Genomic DNA, 12,843 nt, shown 5'->3' with positions numbered 1-12,843 from the left:
CGAATGAGCAGCCAGGAAAGAAAGAAGGCAAAGAAGTCCATGCTAAGGAGAATGAGAGCAGGAGAAGTCTATGGCACATCAGTGGTGGGGGTTTACATTTCAGGTGGGGCACCAGAGGAAGGCTCACTGAGGTCGCCAGTTGGAGTCAAGACCTGACTGGAGGAAGTGAATCAACTAGACTGAAGCGAGAGCCAGCTTAGAGGCCTTAAGGTGGGGTGGGCAGGCATAACTGATGAAGAGAGAAGAGAAGAGGAGGCCAGTGTGACCACTGGGGGGCCAAAGAGGGGAGAGGGGCAGGAGAAGAGGTAGGAACAGACTGTTGTAAAGCCTTTGGGTCAGAGGGAAGACTTGAGCTTTGCTCTGAGAGAGCGGAGCAGTCACTGGGGCTTTGTGCCAAGGGGTACCATAGTCTGATTTGTATTTTAACTAAATTGGTCTACAATAAACTGCAAGGTGCAAGGGGAGAAGAAAGAAGATGTGTAGTGTGAGCAGGCCACTAAAGATCTCAGTGAGAGATGGTGACAAAATTTTGGCGCTCAGAGATGGCTGTAAAGGTGGTGGAGGGTGAGTCTGCCCACTTCCTCATCCTTTCTCATCTCCTTGAAAGACTTTCCTCACCTCCTTGAAAGTGTGCTTCAGGCTGACTCTGGTTGTTGGAAGCCCCGTTGTTGCACTGTGGGCAAGCTGAAGCTTAAAGAGATTTCCTTACTATGAAGCCAATGTTTCTACAAACTGACTATTATCATGGGTTGGGTGTCCTAGAGGCAGATTGTGAGATGAGGTTTCACGTGAAGGTGATTTATTGGGAAGTGTTCCTGGAAAATCCCCTTGGTAGTGGCGCGGGGAAGTGAAAGGTGACCAGCTGGCCCAGTTTGCCCCTGACCAAAATGTTTCTGGGATGCAGAACTTCAGTGCTGAAACCCGTACAGTCCCGGGCAAACCAGGGTAGGTGGTCACCCCAGTTAAGAGGGGAAGGGATGGAGACCAGTCAAAATGTGCTGCCAACAAGATCCCACAGGAGGTAACTTTGGCTCCAATCCTGGGGACGAAGGGGCTGGGCATTTATACCACTGCATCATTCAGTTGTTGAGGAAGGGCTATACCCCCAATTTCTAGGCACTTCTGGCTTCTGACCCAGGCAAAGTGGGTCTGGTAGACTAAGAACAGACTCTCTCAACAAGGGGCAGGAGGGAGTTTGGAGGGACAGACGGCAGAGAGTGTGGGCACAATTGCTACAGGGATGGAGGGACAGAGCAAAGTCCTGGTTGCCTCAGCTACAACTCTTGACTAAATCTTCACCCTGGTAACTGGAGGATGAAAACCCACATTGTCTGAGGATTTTTCTGAACTCTAAAAGTTCTCTGAATGCTGAGAAACTGAAGAATTCTTTGTTTTGGTTTTGTTTTGTTCCCTGTACTAATGGTTTGATGTAGCTGAACCTAGAACTGTCTGATAAACAAGGAAGTACAGGTTCCCAGTTGAGATCTTGCCAGGAACGTCCTGCAGTGTACTCTCTCCTGGATGGGGACGGTGCTAGAGCAGGGGAAATGAGAGCCCAGAGGATTCTGTCATCTGCAAACACTGAGTCACAAATGGTAGAAGCTTCTCCTTAGCTTCCAGCTGAAACACGATTAGCACAGTGTCATCATCATGACTTTGCAACATTGTCAAGAATACTAACGGTATTCTCAGCTATTATAGTAATTTATCATCAGGTAACCAGTTTCATACGAAATGTGCTAAAGGTTGTCTGGTGCTTCTAGGGACAGTGAAATGGTGTCTGTGGAAGGTAAGTTAATTAATACAATTTGTTACTAGAGTCACAGTAGTTTACAAATAAATTTCTAAAGGCACTGATCAGCTATCTCCTTGAAGAAGTGTAATTTTCTTCCTTAATCAATAAAGAGCCATTATGTTAATTAGATTATGTGGAAATGGAATATGAGGATTATTCTAGCCATTGTATATCTTTCCAAGTGAAGACATTTTCAGGGAAAAAATTTAAAAAAGAAAAAAATCCAGTAGTTGTGTGCATTTAAGTGGAGGGTAATATGGACTTTATTTCCAAAAAAGGAAGCTTGGAAAAATCACCATATGCCTATTTTTTCTTTTCCCCTCAGCTAGTATGACCCATATATGTATATTTTTCTCTAAGGACAGATTTCATTGAAGTAAGTTCCAGTTCCTTTTCATTGACTTAAAATGCTATCAGGATGTCATTATAAGCTTTGTGCTAACTAAATTTTTGGACAATCCTTGGAAAATGTTTAGGAATTTGAGTTTTCTGGTTTGGTCTCCGAAGTTTGCCATTGCCTCTATTCTATGTCATTCTGTCAGAACACATCCTTGACATCGATAAGCCCATTTCCCATGCAAGGAGCAGGGAGGGCAGCAGCCAGAAAAAGAGGATTGAGGTATCTGAAGCAAATTTGTCATGCAAAGAAAATGTAACCTTAGTGAATTATTGATAAATTTATTATCACTGAATATTTATTGAATTCCTTCCAAGTACCAAACTGTGCTAAGCACAGGGTTGGCAAAGATGAGTAAGAGTCAGGCACTGCTTACAGTTTCAGGGAGAAGATAAATAAATGGGAAAGTATAATACTTGTGTACTTGGGAGTTTTACCTCTCTCCAGAGGGCAATGAGGAGCCTGTGAAATATTAGGAGCTTGGGAACATTTCCTGGAGGAAGTTCTTCCCGAGCTGAGTTTTGAAAGAGAAGGAGGGAAAGCTTTCAGGACTGCCAGGTGGAGGAAGCAGCATGTGGAAAAGCATCACGTGAAAAGCAAGGGCCTTGGTAGACTCAGAGCACTAGTCCAGTGAAGATTCTCATGTGATGTGATTAGGGGTGCTGCTTGTTAGGCTCAGACTACTGGTTGCAAGTAATTATAAAAACTGACATGTGCAGTTTAAACATTTTCATTTACATTAGAACCATAGTGTACTTCTGCTTGGCCAATTTTTAAATAAAGGACCAATGCCTTTTCTTGATTATATGCTGTTTCATATTTTCTTCCTTGCATGAGCTATGCCCTTAATGCATCCTATGGATTCCTATTTCTCTTTCTTCAAGTGAAATGAAAAATTGAAGTCACTTGGAAACAACTTTCTTGAGAAAATTTCTAGAGATTTATCCTCTCTCAATCTTTTACCATGGTTTTATCCAAATTAGAGAGCAATTATTTTTATGAACTCCCTGTATCATGTCTTTCCAAAACATTCAATTCAGTTTTCACAGAAACAACTCTTTTTTGTCTTTATAGTTTACTGATTGATGTAGTTTTTAATTAAATTATATTATGACAGTAAGTGCTAGCATAAACAATTCTGGGAAGAGTTGTCTCCAGATGATCACTAACACAGCTGGTGAAGCATGGTTTTGTGGGCTTGCTTGTGAGGAAGTACCCTTTTACTGCAAGTCAGTCTGGTTTACAGAGGGATGAGAGTGTCACCAGCTAATCCAGCCCCATCAGCTAAACGAATGAATCTGGGGACTGTGGAATGGAATTCAAAATGGCAGAAGCAGAAGGTTCAACAATTATATAAGTTGATATTAAAGAACTTAGTGGCAATGACCTTATCTGCATAGATGTTTGAATTTTATCTTGCCAGATACAGAAAAATGTCTTAGATTAACCATGAAGTGGAGTAAAAAAGGGAACATGCAAGGAGGAGGCTCATTGGAGAGTGCTTTCTGGATCAACACTTGTAGGGTATTGAAGGCAGAATATAAACTGTAACAAAAGTTACAGCTGACCCAGGGGCACTCTGGAGCTAGGATGGTCCTTCAGAGTTGTCCTGTCTTGAAGAAAAACAGTCCTGCCTTTATACCAAACTCCCATCTCCTATGCCTACCAATCCCTGGATATAGGCTAGGCTGCCCTCAAGTACAGGGAGTCATCTTGTGTGGCATAATAAATATACCTGGTATCCGTTCCCAGGTCCTGGCACAGACCTTCAAACCCTTGGAATTTCCTCAGTGATAGGGCTGTCTTTGTTCTGCTGGTGAGGTAATTCAAGGTGGGCCCTGAGATAGCTTCAGGATGGGGGTTGTCACTGGAATACCAGCTACAGTAATTGGGGAAGGGTGGAGGGATTGAAAATTGACTTCAATCACGTGAACAATCATTTAATCAAACTTGCCCAGTAAAAATCTCTGGACACAAGGCTCAGTGGAGCTTCCTGGCTGATGAACACATTAATGTGCTGGGAGGATGATGCACCTGTGATGAGGGCAGAGAACATCTGTGTAGCCCACGCCCACCTGACCCTACCCTATATGTCTCTTCGTTTGGCTCTTCCTGGTCTGTATCCTTTCTAATACAATTGAAATTGTCAGTATAGAACTTCAGGTGAGTTCTGTGAGTTGCTCTAGTGTATTATTGAAATTGAGAGGGTTGTAGGAGCCCCTGAATTTATAGTCAGTTGGTCAGAAGTGCAGGGGCTCCCCAGTGCTTTGAAGTGGGAGGGATTAGTATTAACTTGCACTTGCAAAGATGCCAAATGAGGCACACAGTGCAATTAAGATTGTTTCTTGACTGAGGTCATGGTAGACAACAGTGATACTCCATTAACTGTCTGGATTTTTAAGGGCTAAACTGGTGATTTAATATGGTTATATCCGGTACCAGAACTGCTATATCCTATATGGTTTTAGGGTAATACCGATCTCTGAAATTGTATAGGATGTAGAGCTGTTTTTGATTTACTATATTGGCAGGGTGAGCACAGTTTAGAGGTTTCCATTTGCCTTTCTCCGCAATGTATCATTACCTCACATGTCAAGGAGTCAATATGTGGATCCTGCCAAATTTCACATATGTCCTTTCCAATTATGATTTGGGTGGCAGGGGAAATGACCATAAGGTGGGTCTATCATAAGCTAGATCTGAGCCAGGACTCCATTTCTTACTTGAGTTTTGTATACTCTTATTCTAACAGGGAGGCCATGATGATACCTCGGGTCTCTCAGTGTATCAACCCAGACATTGTGTACCACAGTCATTGAAATATCTGGGTGCTTTCCTTTCTCTGGGGTCCTTTTAGAGAAGGACTGGAGATATTAGTAAACACACTTGCATAGTATTACAGGGTTCTTTCTCCTAGGAACTTGGCCTCTTCTTCAGTCTGTAGGATCTGGGTCTGAATACTTAAGTTCAGAAACTGGGAAAGAGATTGTGATTTTTATTGGGGGAGCAATTCTCAGTTTTCTCATTGTATATCTTTGTTTTGTCTTGATTTTGGACTGAACATTACCCTTGTTGTCTATCCATTTATCTTGTTTGAAAGTATGACATGATATGTTATCTTCATAGCTTTTTGGCTGTTACAATGACCTTGCATTTATTATGAAAACTGCACCGTCTTGTTTCTGATGTTTAAGTGCAGCACCCAACCTCTGTTATTTTGGGATTTTATCATCCTTATTGTTATCACAGAACCCAGGGTTGTAGCATCATCTCCAAATATCAGCCCTGGTCTATAGAGCACAGTCATCTCTGAGATTCTCGGTGATGCAACTGCCCCTCTAATGAGTGTATTTTTTTTTTAAGATTTTATTTGTTTAATTGAGAGAGAGAGTGAGCAAGAGGGAGAGAGAGCACATGAGCAGGGGCAGAGGGAGAGGGAGAAGCAAACTCCCCTGCTGAGCAGGAAGCCTGACATGGGGTTCGATTCCAGGAACCTGGGATCATGACCTGAGCTGAAACCAAAAGTCGGGCGCCCAACTGACTGATCCACCCTGGTCCCCTAACCAGTGTATTTTCTATTCCTTTGTTGGTATTTCCCATACTTCTGACAGAAACTTGTCAGCTAATTGGTCTTCCGGGCATGCATAGGACATTCCCTCTAACAGACCTGTTTTTCTGCGTCTTTGATCCCCTAATCCATTCTCTGTCACGGTCCTTCTGGTATGTTGACTTCATATATATGAGCCATCACTTTCTCCGATTTTCTAAGAAACATTCAAGCATGGCATTAGCACTATCTTCTGGGGTCTTGGCCAAGATATTAAATCCTGTATCGGGGACAGTATTTCCATATGCATAAACTTTTAGACAACTTTTCTGCCTCCCTTGATTTGCATCTTCAAAATACAGTTCCATACATCAACTCTTGCTAGCTCATGTTTGGTAGGTCCTGGGGCTTCTTTGGGACACAGTACTTTCTTCTCTTAGTAGGTCTAGCCCCTTCCTTTGCAAGTTTACGATATGACTTAACTTGAGTTATTGGTTTGTGTCCAGGAGAGGAATTAGGGGTAGGTCCTGAAGGAGGTGTATATTGTCTTGGAAGTCACAGACCTGATCATCATCTTCAAGAAAGAGAAGAAAACCCTAGCAATGAACAGGAAAGAATATGCTACGCTAGCAGGCCCAGAGATTTCAGAGGGATCTACATTCAAAAATTTTAAGTGCATGAGCCCAGATATTCTGATTTTCTGTCTTAGGGCCCCACTCCTTTCCAAGGGCACTGACCATGGTGTAGAAAACTTTCTGGGGTTAAAAATTTAACCTCCTCTGCAGCTCTGCTACTCTTTTAAGTATATCCTGGATTTGATCCTAAGCTTTTCCTGCCCTTCAGCTATAGGAGATGAAAGTCCCTCTGTATCATGCCAAAGACACTCTCTGACTCTGAGACTTACCCAGATTAGTCACTGTTGGCCTTTTCTTTCTTTCTTTCTTTCTTTCTTTCTTTCTTTCTTTCTTTCTTTCTTTCTTTCTTTTTTCTTTCTTTCTTTCTTTCTTTCTCTCTCTTTCTTCTTTTCTTTCTTTCTTTCTTTCTCTCTTTCTTCTTTTCTTTCTTTTCTTTTCTTTTTTTCTTTTCTTTCTTTTCTTTTCTTTTTTCTTTTCTTTTCTTTTCTTTTCTTCTCTTTTCTTTTCTTCTCTTTTCTTTTCTCTTAATGTGTTAACTGTACCCAAACATGGCTTCCTGATTCCACAGTCCTTCATTTCTACTTTCCTGAAATTCTTAGGCACTGAAATATTTCTCACCCCAGTGCAATGCTTTCCATGGTATCCCATCCCAATTCACTATTAGCGAAAGTTAACTTCATAGCTACACGATGCCTGGGTCTGTTTATGCTCCCCCACCACCAGTGATAGGTCTCACATAGCCAGTTGACTAGGGGTAATCTACTTCAAAATCCCATGTTAGAATCAGTTTCCTCAGTCTACTCCTGGCACCAACTCTTAGGTGAAGTCTTCAGGAAGCAGACCCTGAAACAGAGATTCTTACGTGTGGAGGTATTTATTAGAAAGTGTTCCAGGATCAACATCTATAGGGAAATGAAAGATGTAGCGGTGGACAGAGGGAAGAAGTGAACTGGAGGGTACATCCTACAGTAAACTCTAGAGCTGAGATGGCCCTTCAGATTTGCCCCGAGTAGAGGCAAGGTGGTCAAGCTTTTGTATCCCTGCATGGACTAGTCATTAGATATGGGCTGTTTCTGGGGTGGGGATGACTTGGGTAAAGCTGCTGTCTTTGGTGGAGGGCAACTCCTGGAGGGCCACTCAGTTGCGAGCTATTAGCTCCCAAACTACTGGCTACTGGGGGAATGAGTGCTCAGTTCTGGAAAGGTCACACACCACAGATCCACTTAAAGAATTTCAAAATGGGAAATTAACATAATCATATTCTTTCTTTATAATCATCATCCTGTCACAAGTGAGGAGGAAGGATTAAAGACAAAAGATAAATGACAACTTGATAACACCACACTAATAAATACATTTGCATTTGCAGTCATATCTATACTATTTATATCTATATTTATTCATATTTATATTTGAAAGACAACATATTTCTACCATGGAAAAACTCAAGGTAGGAATTGCAATACATATATGGAAAAATATAGTGTGTAAATGACAGTAATTCAGTCAGGTTATTTCCATTTCTAGCTTTCATAAATCTTAATGTAATTCCATTGGTCGTCTATTTTCCATCCACTAAAGTGTTTTCATCCCAGTGCCATGATGTAGCTGAAGCAAAGAGGTAACTGCATTCTTATGTAGTGATAGCAGGTTAAACAAATTGAGATTCTCCTGTAAGTTTCATGAGCATCGGGATATGGATAGAGTTATAATGGATGCAATAGTAATGAGAAATAGATCTAAAGCTAATGAATAAAAGAGTGTAATGGACTTTGTGAGCACTTAGTCTCTGTTCAATCTATAGTCCTGGTGGAACATAAAGGAAGAGGAGACATGAAATAGAAAGATACACAATCTTAAAAGAAAGTCTATCCTTTTGTTGTACAGGAGTAGCCTATAAATATACACCTCATAAGAAGTTTTGGAAATATGAAAAGTAAAAAGTAAAAAAAAATAAAACATTCTCTAATCCTTTCACCAAAAGATAATAAATGCTAAGATCTCCATGATTTCCTTTATGAGAATACTTAAAGCAAAATTAGTTATATTTTGTATTATCTATGTAAGGCTTATTTCTTTAATATCATATCATAATTTTCTTTTTCATCAGAACAAATTATTTGAAGACTCTTACTTTTAGTTCTGGTGTAGTATTCCATGCATCATACAAATTTTTCCCTTTTTATTGACCACTGAGGCTGTTCCACAGTTTTGTTTTATTATTCTTTTTTTTTTTTTGAAGATTTTATTTATTTATTCGACAGAGATAGGGACAGCCAGTGATAGAGGGAACACAAGCAGGGGGAGTGGGAGAGGAAGAGGCAGGCTCACAGCAGAGGAGCCTGATGTGGGGCTCGATCCCATAATGCCGGGATCACGCCCTGAGCCAAAGGCAGACGCTTAACCGCTTAACCGTTGTGCCACCCAGGCGCCCCTGTTTTATTATTCTAATCAATGTTGGGAAGAACATTGTTTTACAAAAAATTTCAATATAGGCTTTGTTAGTTTCTGAAGAAACACTTCTAAAATCATGGATATTGGGTCAAATTACATAACTTTTTTTTTAAAGGCTCTTAATTAAATCACCAAATTATTTCTAGAAATGTGGTTCCATTTTCCCCTCCCCTTAGCAATGCATGTTTATGTTTATCTAACCACATTCTTTACGGAATGGAGTATGGTTTTAACTTTCTGCCAATGTGATAGAAATAAATGTGATTTTGTTGTCTAGTTTCACATTCTTTTAGTAACTAGTGCTGGCTTAGCTGTTTGAGTCTTCTTATAAACGGTCTTCCCAGACCCATACCTGTAGAGCAGATTGGTGCCCATATAATCCCTCACCTAATTCTGAATTTCTGATGCATGTTCACACTGAGCAGCTCCCGACGTTGTGTGAGAGCACACCTACTCTGAGAAGATAGAACATCAAATGCTACACTTCCAAGGGTGCTAAATGTCCATGTGTTTGGAACTGTACTGTTTTGGAATGAACTGTGTCTCCCCCACCTCTCCCAATTTCATGTAATGAAGTCCTAACCCTCTGTACTTCAGAATACTACCTTATGGGGCGCCTGGGTGGCACAGCGGTTAAGCGTCTGCCTTTGGCTCAGGGCGTGATCCCAGCATTATGGGATCGAGCCTCACATCAGGCTCCTCCGCTATGAGCCTGCTTCTTCCTCTCCCACTCCCCCTGCTTGTGTTCCCTCTCTCGCTGGCTGTCTCTATCTCTGTCAAATAAATAAATAAAATCTTTAAAAAAAAAAAAAGAATACTACCTTATGTAGAGATAGGGTCTTTACCATGGTAATCAAATTAAAGTGAATCTGTTAACCCATCAACAAAATGAGAAGGCAACTCACTGAATAGGAGAAAATATTTGCAAATCTGATAGGGGGTTAATATCTGACAAGGGGTTAATATTCAAAATATACAAAGAACTCATACAACTCAAGAGCAAATAAACAGTCCAAATAAAAAATGGGCAGAGGATCTGAATAGACATTTTTCCAAGGAAGACATTCAGATGGCCAACAGGTACATGAAAAGGTGTTGAGTATCACTTATCATCAGGGAAATGTAAGTCAAAACTGCCCGGAGATACCTCACACCTGTAAAAATGTCATCAAAAAGACAAATAATGAATGTTGGTGAGGATGTGGAGAAAAGTGAACCCTTGCACACTGTTGGTGGGAATGTAAACTGGTACAGACCTTATGAAAAACAGTATTTTTTTGTTTGAAAAACAGGAGGTTTTTTTCAAAAAATTAAAAATAGAACTACCGTATGATCTGGAAATTCCACTTGGTATTTATCCAAAAGAAAAAAAAATGAAAACAGTAACTCAAAAAAAAATCTGTACCCCCATGTTCATTGCAACATTATTTACGATAGCCAAGACATGGAAGCAACCTACGTGTTCATTGATGGATAAGTGGGTAAAGAAAATATATGATATCTATATATCTATACATAGATAACGTGGTATCTATCTGTATAAAATGGAATAGTACTCATCCATTTAAAAGAAATCTTGCCATGTATGACAACATTGATGGACCTCAAAGGCATTATGCTAAGTGAAATAAGTCAGACAGAGAAAGACAAATACCATATGATCTCACTTAGATGGGAATTTGAAAACAAACAAACACACGGAACTCATAGATACAGATTGATAGTTGCCTGGGCTGGGGGATGGGGAGAGGGCAAAATAGGTGAAGGGGGTCAAAGGGTACAGACTTCCTGCTGTAAAATAAATGAATCATGGGGATGTAATGTATATCATGGTGACTATAGTTAATACTACTTTATCATATAATCGAAGGTTGCTTAAATAATAGATCTTAGAAATTCTCAACACATATAAAAAGTGTTGTTAACTATTTACAGTGATGGCTGTTAACTAGACTGATCATTTTGCAATACGCACAGATACCAAATCATTATGTTGCACACCTGAAATGAATATGATGTTATATACCAATTAGATCTCAATTAAAAATTAAATGTAAGTCCATCATGGTAGGCCCTAACCCAATGAAACAACAGTCCTCATAAAAAGTGGAAATGTATCTGCAGAGACACACCCAGAGGGAAGACAATGGGAAAGACATAGGCAGAGGATGGCCATTCACAGGCCAAGGAGATCCTGCCTCATCGCCCTTTGAAGGAACTAACTTTGCTGATCACTTGATCTTAGGCTTCCAGCCTCTGGAACAGTGAGATGGTAAATCTCTGCTCTGGAAGCCATTAGTCCTTTGTTATGGAAGCCCTCGTAAACTAACGCATAGCATCGCAGAACCTGATGTGTCCCATGCAGCTTTCTACCCTGTACAGCTGTTCTCTGGAAGGTTGCAGTAGAGCCCCTTCAGGGAGCCTGTCCACACCTGTTCTCCGCCCCATCAGGATGGCCCATGTGATGAGTTGTACAACCCCACATTTGTACTTTGCTGTGGACCCGATCTACACTGGGCTCAGAGCTTGCCTCCTGGATGTGCAGAGGCAGGACCTAGAGCCAGACCCTGCACGGCTCTTGAGCTGGGAGGTCATGAGTCGTGGGGATCTCAGGGGTCATTGCAGCTCATGCAGAAGGGGCCTTTTGGAAGAGAGAGGAAGGCAGGGAAAAGCAGAGCCAGGAGAGTGTGGCTTGTGAGACATGAGACAGTGCATTTTGGAGCTTTTCTGTTCAGTTTTAGCATTTGAGAGGCTGCTCTTCCTCCCCTGGTTCTATGCTCTCCATCTATGACTCCCTTACTTCAGATATCTCCACAAGGACTGTCAGACCTAGATCTTAGAGAGGAGTGCAAGTTTTCTGCTTTTGCTGTGTATTCCTCAGCATTTTAGTGGGAAGAAGGGGAGGCTGCGCCAGGGACTGCTTCTCAGAAGCCATTTGAAACCAGATGCCACAGGCTCAGTCTTGAAACAGCAAAGCCTTTTAACTAAACACCACACAATTACCTTTCCTCTTTTATTTTGCAGTGATTAGTGAGCAACTGAAAAACCTTTGTGTTCTCTCATAGGCTCCTATTTAAAAAGTATTGTGAGCCGCTAAAATAAGAGACTAAATCAAGTAATAGCATCTTTACCACAAAAAAGCATGCCGAAGATTAGTATATAAAGTGCCTGTTCACGGGTGTGTATCAGAAGTAGTTACAGATAGCCACTCTGGTTTCACTACAACGAATTCTCTTTCCTTTCTCCTCTCATCTAGCTGCCTCCAAATGTGATTAAAATATGAGATAAAGTCCTTGTCCTCAAATGAGTCATACCTTTGTTGGAATTTTTTTACAGCAGTGGGGAGAGAAGGAAGTTGAACAAATAATTAGGAAGGTGTTTTATGTGTTATGAGAAAGATTTATACAAAGACACTTAGAGCCTCGAAGGTGTCCCAAGAAAGTCATCCTTAGGCTGTGCCTTGAAGGAGGAGAACATTGTCAATTATTTCAAACGAGGAGCCTGATGGCAAGGTCATGGGGTCTGACCAGATGACTTGGTGACAATAGATGTTCATGGAATGGCAGGGGATGAGTGCAAAGGCTCCTTGCGGATCTAAAATCCTGCGGTCCCGTGCTCCAAACTGTGATCCACAGAACCAGGAAGACTGGCTGTCATTAAGCTTTAAATAATGATGTTGCCATTGGGTAAGGGGCAGCGATGATGTTCTAAGGAGAGAGGGAGAAGGACCTTTCATTCTCTGTCACCTACGACTGGGAGACACTGACTGCACAATCTGGGGGCTGGGGAGATACTCCATCTGCAAGGTTTTCCTGACTAGCGGAGGGTCAGGTGGTTGGAGGAACACTGTTTCTTCTGACGTGCTCTGCTGCACCTCCGTGTGTGACCCAAATCCCTATAACCCCGCAGAGCGCAGCGGCTCCCCTGACTTCTTCTGGCGCCAACAGCGCCGGCACCTGCGGAGACCTTCCTGGCGGCAGGGGAGTTTGCAGCCAGCTCCTGAGATTACCTTCCT

This window comes from Ailuropoda melanoleuca, chromosome 4 (assembly GCF_002007445.2).
Source record: "Ailuropoda melanoleuca isolate Jingjing chromosome 4, ASM200744v2, whole genome shotgun sequence".
In the NCBI taxonomy this organism is placed as follows: Eukaryota; Metazoa; Chordata; class Mammalia; order Carnivora; family Ursidae; genus Ailuropoda; species Ailuropoda melanoleuca.
This window is presented reverse-complemented; position numbering follows the sequence as displayed.